The sequence below is a fragment of the Macaca mulatta genome, chromosome 13 (assembly GCF_049350105.2).
Source record: "Macaca mulatta isolate MMU2019108-1 chromosome 13, T2T-MMU8v2.0, whole genome shotgun sequence".
NCBI classification, from domain to species: domain Eukaryota; kingdom Metazoa; phylum Chordata; class Mammalia; order Primates; family Cercopithecidae; genus Macaca; species Macaca mulatta.
The window spans coordinates 63,844,051-63,853,109 of NC_133418.1; the positions used below are offsets into that span (position 1 = coordinate 63,844,051).

General features: G+C 41.5%; 2 pseudogenes across 1 annotated transcript; both read left to right on the plus strand.

Annotated features, from left to right (window-relative positions):
• Positions 1–473: 473 nt before the first annotated feature.
• On the plus strand, positions 474–1,860 carry LOC717846 (small ribosomal subunit protein eS12 pseudogene; annotated as a pseudogene). The gene has a single exon (XR_001439116.3). The product of XR_001439116.3 is annotated as a small ribosomal subunit protein eS12 pseudogene (transcript).
• On the plus strand, positions 1,762–3,036 carry LOC106992961 (non-POU domain-containing octamer-binding protein pseudogene; annotated as a pseudogene).
• Positions 3,037–9,059: the final 6,023 nt, after the last annotated feature.

Consider the following 9,059-nt stretch of genomic DNA (forward strand, 5'->3'; position numbering starts at 1 on the left):
ACTTTAACATTTTTTAAGATTTCAGGTCAGTTATTTTGTAGACCATTCCTCAATTTGGGTTTGCCTGATGTTTCCTTTTTATTAGATTTAGATTGTACCTTTTTGGCAAGAAAACCACAAAAGAGAGATTGTCTTCTTCTTGCATCTTATCAGGTGTCACACAGTTTTGATTTGTCCAGTTTATTTCCTCTGCACTAACCCTGCAAAGGGCTTTTTCTCTAAGATCTGATCTCTTTTAGCAGAAAATGGTATTTAGAAACCAAGATCTGGGCAGTAGGCATGCTCATTGTTTTGTGCCATTGCTGTTTCCAAGCCCTCTCATGGAACAGAGCTAGGGAACAAACATGAATGCATGTGCATGCACACACACACACACACACACACCCCTATACGTCTCTGTATCTACACATACTGAAAGCTGTAAGAGTTTATACCAGTACTTCCAATTCCAACCTTATTCTAGTTTTCAGCCTTTCCAAATTTGTAATTCTCTTCTCTGACTATAAGAAGTCTGGCTCCTGCTTTTTCTCTGCCGCCACCGAGTTGTATAGAGGTGGAGTCTCGGGTGCATTCAAGATTTGGCTTCACTTGTAACCCACTGCCATGGCGGAGGAAGGCAGTGCTGCTGGAGGTGCAGTGGACATTAATACTGTTTTACAGGAGGTGCTGAAGACTGCCGTCATCCATGATGGCCTAGCACGTGAAATTTGCAAAGCTGCCAAAGGCTTAGACAAGTGCCAAGCCCATCTTTGGGTGCTGTGTGTGCTTGCATCCAACTGTGATGAGCCTATGTATGTCCAGTTGGTGGAGGCCCTTTGTGCTGAACACCAAATCAACCTAATTAAGGTTGATGACAAGAAACTAGGAGAATGGGCAGGCCTCTGTAAAACTGACAGAGGGGAAACCCCGTAAAGTGGTTGGTTGAAGTTGTGTAGTAGTTAAGAACTATGGCAAGGAGTCTCAGGCCAAGGACGTCATTGAAGAGTACTTCAAATGCAAGAAATGAACAAATAAATTTTTGGCACACACACACACAGACACGCACTTAAAAAAAAAAGAAAAAAGAAAGAAAAAAGAAATTTGACTCAGTCCTCCTCAAAAATAACCAATCTATTGCTGCCTCATTATTCACAGTCCCCTCCCTGCTGCCCTCAGACGTTCTCCTCAGGCTCCACACTGCAGCCCTACACTAGGCCACTACCACTGCCCCCTGTGGTAACATCTTCTTGCACTTGATACAGAACAAGCAAATGGCTTTTGTCCTGAATTATTCAGGAAGGGAGGGAGACAGGTGGGAAGGAAGTCAGGAAGGCAGAAAATAAAAATCGTTTGATACCACAGAAATACGAAGGATCAAAGGAGATTATTAGGAACAATTATATATTATATGCCAACAATTGGATCACCTAGAAGTGGACAGATTTCCAGACGCATACAACCTACCAAGAATGAATCATAAACAGAAAATCTAAACAGACCAATAGCAAATAAGGGTCACCTTTACTCTGAGGAGAGGACAGTAGGTAGGGAAGCAGTACAACTTTTAACTTGGAGCAAAACCATGCTCTAGGGAAACATTATTAGCATCCCCAGCAACAGCAGCAGCCATCGCTGCTGCCAATACCTGCAAATGGGAAAAAGGCCAGCAGCCAAAATGAAGGCTTGACTATTGACCCGAAGCATTTTAGGAAACCAGGAAAGAAGCCCTTCACCAAACAAAGCTATTTCTTTGTGGGAAGTGTTCACATCACTGAGGAGGAAATGAGGAAATGTGAGAAATACGGGAAGGCAATTTCACAGAAAGAGGATTTAAATAAACAAAAAGGAAAAATTAAAAAATTAAAAACAATAACAACAAAAAAGAAACATGGGAAGGCAGGTGAGGTCTTCATAAGGATAAAGGCTTTGACTTTATGCACTTGGAAGCACAAACCCTAGTAGAGATTGCCAAAGTGGGTCTGGACAATATGCAGCTGTGTGCACTCTGCCTGCCACAGTGCATCCCTTACAGTCCGAAACCTTCTAACAAACTTTTGGAAGAAGGCTTTTCTTTATTTGGCCAGGTGGAGGGGGCTGTAGTCACTGTGGATAATCAAGGAAGGCCCTCAGGGAAAGGCACTGTTGAGTTCTCAGGGCAGCCAGTTGCTCAGAAAGTGCAGGCTGCTTCCTGCTAACCACATTTCCTCATCCTGTTACTGGGTAGCCCATAGGCTAATTAGGTGACAAAGAAGGACTTCCAGAGAAGCTGGTTGTAAAAAATCAGCAATTTCACAAGGAGTGAGAACAGCCACCCCAGTATGCACAGCATGGCTTTTGAATATGAGTATGGCATGCACTGGAGGGTGCTCATTGAGATGGAGAAGCAGCAGCAGGACGAAGTGGATCACAATATCAAGGAGGCTCATGAGAAGCTGGAGATGGAGATGGGGGTTGCTTGCCTTCATCAATGCCAGGTCATGCTAATGAGGCAGGATTTGATGAGGTGCCAAGAAGAGCTGTGGAGGATGGAAGAGCTGAACAACCAAGAGATGCAAAAACGATGGCAACTGGAGCCCATGCGAGAGGAGTGCAGGCACTAGAAGGAAGTGATGCACTGGTAATGGTAGGAAAGATTCACCGGAACCTTCTCTGATAGGAGAGAGCAGGAGAGACAGCTGTGCCAGATGGCTGCGGGAGGTGCTACGGGCATAACAGAGGCACCATGCCCCCTGCTTTTGTGCCAGCTGTTACCCCAGCTCTTCCAGAACCTGAACCTATGATGCTAATTGACCTCACCAACGATGGAATGCTTTGGCCAAGCTGCTGCAATGGAAGGAATTGGGGCAATTGGTGGAACTCCTCCTGCATTGAACTGTGCAACTCCTGAAGCTGAATTTCCTCCAAACACACGTTGCTGATACTGATAAAGTTACAGTGTCTAGTTCCTGAAAACCTTTAAGAGGACCCTATTTGGACTAGCCAGAATTCTACCCTAGAAAAGTGAGATTCCTCCCGATAGTTAGGTCTACGCTACCTACACTACTCTAGGGAGTATTTTGGAGGAAGAGAGCAAGGGAGGAGTGGTATTTAACAAACCAGTTCTGTGTGGTATACTGTTTAACTGAAAATTCTCTGTGGTGCATTACTGAAGTCTCAAATGCGACTGTTGAAGACGTGGGGGAACCACGGTGAAATGAATCCAGTTAGAGACCCATTAATCTTGATGATTCCTTTTTTCTCCATCCTGTTTCATTTGCTTTCTTATCCATACACTAACCAACCCCAGAGACACCACACATACACCACAAAAAACAAACCTCCTCCAATGCCCTTCGCCCCACTGCTCCATTCACTCCCAGGTGAGAATTCAGGCAAATGTCCACAGAGGTCACAAACAATGTACGTATAGTTCTTTTATATCCCATATATTATCCCCTTCATGTCCTAAGGAAGACATTTTCTCTTAGAGATTCATTTCAGTATATCTTTTTAAAAATCTTGTGTTAACTTGCCTCAATCTTTTTCTTGGATGAGGACAACCCAGGAATGGCCCTTTTGTGTCTATGATGTTGCTATTCACAGCTTTCCTTGGTAGGCCTAGTACAGTCTTAGAAACAGGGTTGCTGGATGCTGAAGGTCTGAGAGCAGCTCTTAGCCTTGCCTATCTTACTTAGTAGTTATGCTGTGCATATTTAATTGATGTACTATGTTTGATTTGTTGCTAATACCTTAAATTTGAAGTTTTTCTGAGAAATGGAGCAGCAATGCAGCATCACTTGTTAAAATACATTTTAAGCCTTAAAAAAAAAGGAGATTGAATCAGTAATCCCAGCACATTGGGAGGCTGAGGTGGGTAGATCACAAGGTCAAGAGATCGAAACCATCCTGGCCAACATGTTGAAACCCCGTCTCTACTAAAAATACAAAAATTAGCTGGGTGTTGTGGCGCGCACCTGTAGTCCCAGCTACTTGGGAGGCTGAGGCAAGAGAATCACTTGAACCCGGAAGGCAGAGGTTGTAGTGAGCCGAGATCGCACCACTGTACTCCAGCCTGGTGAGAGAGTGAGACTCAGCCTCAAAAAAAAAAAAGTCTCCTTTGGGTATATACCCAGTAATGTGATGGCTGGGTCATATGGTACATCTAGTTCTAGATCCTTGAGGAATCGCCATACTGTTTTCCGTAATGGTTGAACTAGTTTACAATCCCACCAACAGTGTAAAAGTGTTCCTATTTCTCCACATCCTCTCCAGCACCTGTTGTTTCCTGACTTTTTAATGATCGCCATTCTAACTGGTGTGAGATGGTATCTCATTGTGGTTTTGATTTGCATTTCTCTGATGGCCAGTGATGATGAGCATTTTTTCATGTGTCTGTTGGCTGTATGAATGTCTTCTTTTGAGAAATGTCTGTTCATATCCTTTGCCCACTTGTTGATGGGGTTTTTTCTTGTAAATTTGTTTGAGTTCTTTGTAGATTCTAGATATTAGCCCTTTGTCAGATGAGTAGATTGCAAAAATTTTCTCCCATTCTGTAGGTTGCCTGTTCACTCTGATGGTAGTTTCTTTTGCTGTGCAGAAGCTCTTTAGTTTAATGAGATCCCATTTGTCAATTTTGGCTTTTGCTGCTGTTGCTTTTGGTGTTTTAGACATGAAGTCTTTGCCCATGCCTATGTCCTGAATGGTACTACCTAGGTTTTCCTCTAGGGTTTTTATGGTATTAGGTCTAACATTTAAGTCTCTAATCCATCTTGAATTAATTTTCGTATAAGGAGTAAGGAAAGGATCCAGTTTTAGCTTTCTACTTATGGCTAGCCAATTTTCCCAGCACCATTTATTAAATAGGGAATCCTTTCCCCATTTCTTGTTTCTCTCAGGTTTGTCAAAGATCAGATGGCTGTAGATGTGTGGTATTATTTCTGAGGACTCTGTTCTTTTTTTTTTTTTTTTTTTTTTTTGAGACGGAGTCTCGCTCTGTCGCCCAGGCTGGAGTGCAGTGGCGCGATCTCGGCTCACTGCAAGCTCCGCCTCCTGGGTTCACGCCATTCTCCTGCCTCAGCCTCCCGAGTAGCTGGGACTACAGGCGCCCACAACCGCGCCCGGCTAATTTTTTGTATTTTTAGTAGAGACGGGGTTTCACCGTGGTCTCGATCTCCTGACCTTGTGATCCGCCCGCCTCGGCCTCCCAAAGTGCTGGGATTACAGGCGTGAGCCACTGCGCCCGGCCTCTGAGGACTCTGTTCTGTTCCATTGGTCTATATCTCTGTTTTGGTACCAGTACCATGCTGTTTTGGTTACTGTAGCCTTGTAGTATAGTTTGAAGTCAGGTAGCGTGATGCCTCCAGCTAAAGGATTATAAATCATGCTGCTATAAAGACACATGCACACGTATGTTTACTGCGGCACTATTCACAATAGCAAAGACTTGGAATCAACCCAAATGTCCATCAGTGACAGACTGGATTAAGAAAATGTGGCACATATACACCATGGAATACTATGCAGCCATAAAAAAGGATGAGTTTGTGTCCTTTGTAGGGACATGGATGCAGCTGGAAACCATCATTCTTAGCAAACTATCACAAGAACAGAAAACCAAACACCGCATGTTCTCACTCATAGGTGGGAACTGAACAATGAGATCACTTGGACTTGGGAAGGGGAACATCACACACCGGGGCCTATCATGGGGAGGGGGGAGGGATTGCATTGGGAGTTATACCTGATGTAAATGACGAGTTGATGGGTGCTGACGAGTTGATGGGTGCAGCACAGCAACATGGCACAAGTATACCTATGTAACAAACCTGCACGTTATGCACATGTACCCTAGAACTTAAAGTATAATAATAATAAAAAATTAATTAATTAATTTAAAAAAAAAAAAAAAGTCTCTCATCAAATAAAAGACCCAGAACCTGACAGCTTCACTGCTGAACGCTATCGAACATTTAAAGAACTACGGCCAGGCACGGTGGCTCACATCTGTTATCCCAGCACTTTGGGAGGCTTAGGTGGTAGGATTGCTTAAGCACAGGAGTTTGAGACCAGCCTGGGCAACATAGGGATAATCTGTCTCTACAAAAAATAAAAGATTAGCTGGGTGTGGTGATGCATGTTGGTGGTCCAAACTACTCGGGAGGCTGAGGTGGCAGAATTAATTCAGCCCAGGCGGTGAAGGCTGCAGCGAGCCGTGATAGTGCCACTGCACTCCAGCCTGGGCAACAGGGCAAGACCCCCATCTCAAAAAAGGAAGAATACCAGCCCTTCTCAAACTCTTCCAAAAAACTGAAGAGGAAGGAATGCTTCCAAACTCATTTTACAAGGCCAGCATTACCCTGACACCAAAGCCAGACAAAGGACACTATTAAAGAAAACTTGTCAATTAGACTGTGGCAAATATGGAAAAAAAGAAAAAAGAAAGCTACAGGTCAATATTTCTGATGACCACAGATGCAAAAATTCTTTTTTTTTCTGAGACAGGGTCTCCCTCTGTTACCCAGGATGGAGTGCAGTGGTGCAATCATGGCTCACTGCAGCCTTGACCTTTCAGACTCAGGTGATCCTTCCACCTCAGCCTCCTGAGTAGCTGGGACTTCAGGTGCACACCATCATGCCCAACTAATTAAAAACAAAAAATTATTCGTCTAGGCAGGGTCCCATTATGTTGTCCAGGCTGGTCTCGAACTCCTGGGTCAAGCCAGCCTCAGGCCTTGACCACCTAAAAGTGCTGAGATTACAAGTGTGAGCCACAATGCCTGGTCAAGATGCAAAAATTTTCAACAAAATACTAGTAAACCAATTCAACAGCACATTGAAAAGATTAATCACCATGACCAAGTAATATTTATGTCAGGGATTCACAGATGGTTCAACATACGCCAATCTATAAATATAATATACCACATGAACAGAATGAAAGACAAAAACCATATGATCATCTCAATAGATGCAGAAAAAGCATTTGACAAAATTTAACATACTTTCACAATAAAAGCTCTCAACAAATTAGAAGGAGTACACCTCAAAAGTAAAGGCCCTATGTAACAAAGCCATAGCTAACACCATACTCAACAGTGAAAAACTGAAAGCTTTTCCTCTAAGATCAGGAACTAGACAAGGACTTCCACTCTCATTTCTGTTTAACATAGTACTGGAACTGAAGTCCCAGCCAGAGCAATTGGGCAAGAGAAAGAAATAAAAGACATCCAAATTGGAAAGGAAGGAGATTGTCCCTGTTTGCAGATGATGATCTTATATATAGAAAAGCTGAAAGAATCCACCAAAAAGACTGTCAGAGCTAATAAATTCAGTAAGGTTGTGCGCATATCAATATACAATAATCAGTAGTGTTACAAAAAATAAAATACTTAGGAATAAATTTAACCAAGAAGGTAAAAGATCTCTACACTGAAAACTGTAAAACAGTGATATAAGAAATTGGAGACATAAATAAATGGAAAGATATCCCATGTTCATTGATTGGAAGACTTAATATTGCTAAAATGTCCATACTAACCAAAATAATCTAAAGATTCAGTGTAATCCCTATCAAAATTCCAATGACATTTTCCACAGAAATAGAAAAAACAATCCTAAAATTCATATGGAACCAACAAACACCCTGAATAGCCAAACCAATCTTGAGCAAAAAGAACAAAGCTAGAGATATCACACTACCTGATTTCAAAATTACTACAAAGCCATAGTAATCAAAACATTTTTATACTGGCATAAAAACAGACACTTAAACCAAAAGAATAGGAAGAAGAGCCCAGGAATAAATCCATATATTTACAGCCAGCTGATTTTTTACAAATGTGTGAAGAAACATAATGGGAAAAGACAGTCTCTTTAATAAATTGTGCTGGGAAAACTGGATATCCACATGCAGAAGAATGAAGTTAGACCCTTATCTTACACCATATTAAAAACTCAACTCAAAGTGACCTAAATCTAAGACCCCAAACTGTAAACTATTAGAAGAAAACGTAGAGAAAAAGCTCCATGACACTGGTCTGGGCAATTATTTGAATATGACCCTAAAAGCACAGGTAACCAAAAAAAAAAAAAAAAAAAAAAAAGACAAATCAAATGGGACTATAGCAAACAAAAGCTTCTGCACTGCAAAGGAAACTATGAACAGAGTGAAGAGACAACTTACAGAATGGGATATTTATAAGCCATACATCTAATGAGGGGTTAATGTCCAAAATATACAAGGAACTCCAACAATTCAATACCAAGAAAACAAAGAGCCTGATTAAAAAATGGGCAAAGGACCTGAATAGACATTTCTCAAAAGACATACAAATGACCAACAGGTATAAGACACACAAATGCTCAACATCACTAACCAGGAAAATGCAAATTTAAAACCACAGTGAGACACCACCTCAAAACTATTAGAATGGCTATTACCAAAAACGATGAAAGATAACAAGTGTTGGCAAGGACACGGAGTAAAGAGAACCTTTGGCATACTGTTGGTGGGAATGTAAACAGAAAACAAAATTTAAAATAGAACTACCATATAATCCAGCAATCCTACTATTGGGTATATGTATCCCAAGGAAATAAAATCAGTATGTTGAAGAGGTATCTGACCCCCATGGTCTCTGCAGCATTATTCACAATAGCCATGATATGGCATCAACCTATGCGTCTATCAGTCAGTAGGTAAATGAAGAAAATGTGGTGTATATGTACAGTGAAATATTATTCACCCATAAGAAAGGAAATGCTGTCATTTGAAACAATGTGGATGAACCTGAAGAACATTTTGTTAAGTGAAGTAAGTCAGGCACAGAAAGACAACTACTGCATGATCTCATCTATATGTGGAATCTAAAATAGTTGGAACTCATAGAAGTAGAGAGTAGAATGGTGGTTACTAGAACTGGGGAGGTGGGATTGGGATAGGGGTTGCGGAATTGGGGAGATATCGGTCAAAGGATTTAAAATTTCAGCTTTATAGGAATAAGTTTAAGAGTTCTACTGTACGACATGGTGACTATAGTTAATAACATATATTCTTGAAAGTTGCTAAGAGTAGATCTTAAGTGTTCTTACTACAAAATAAC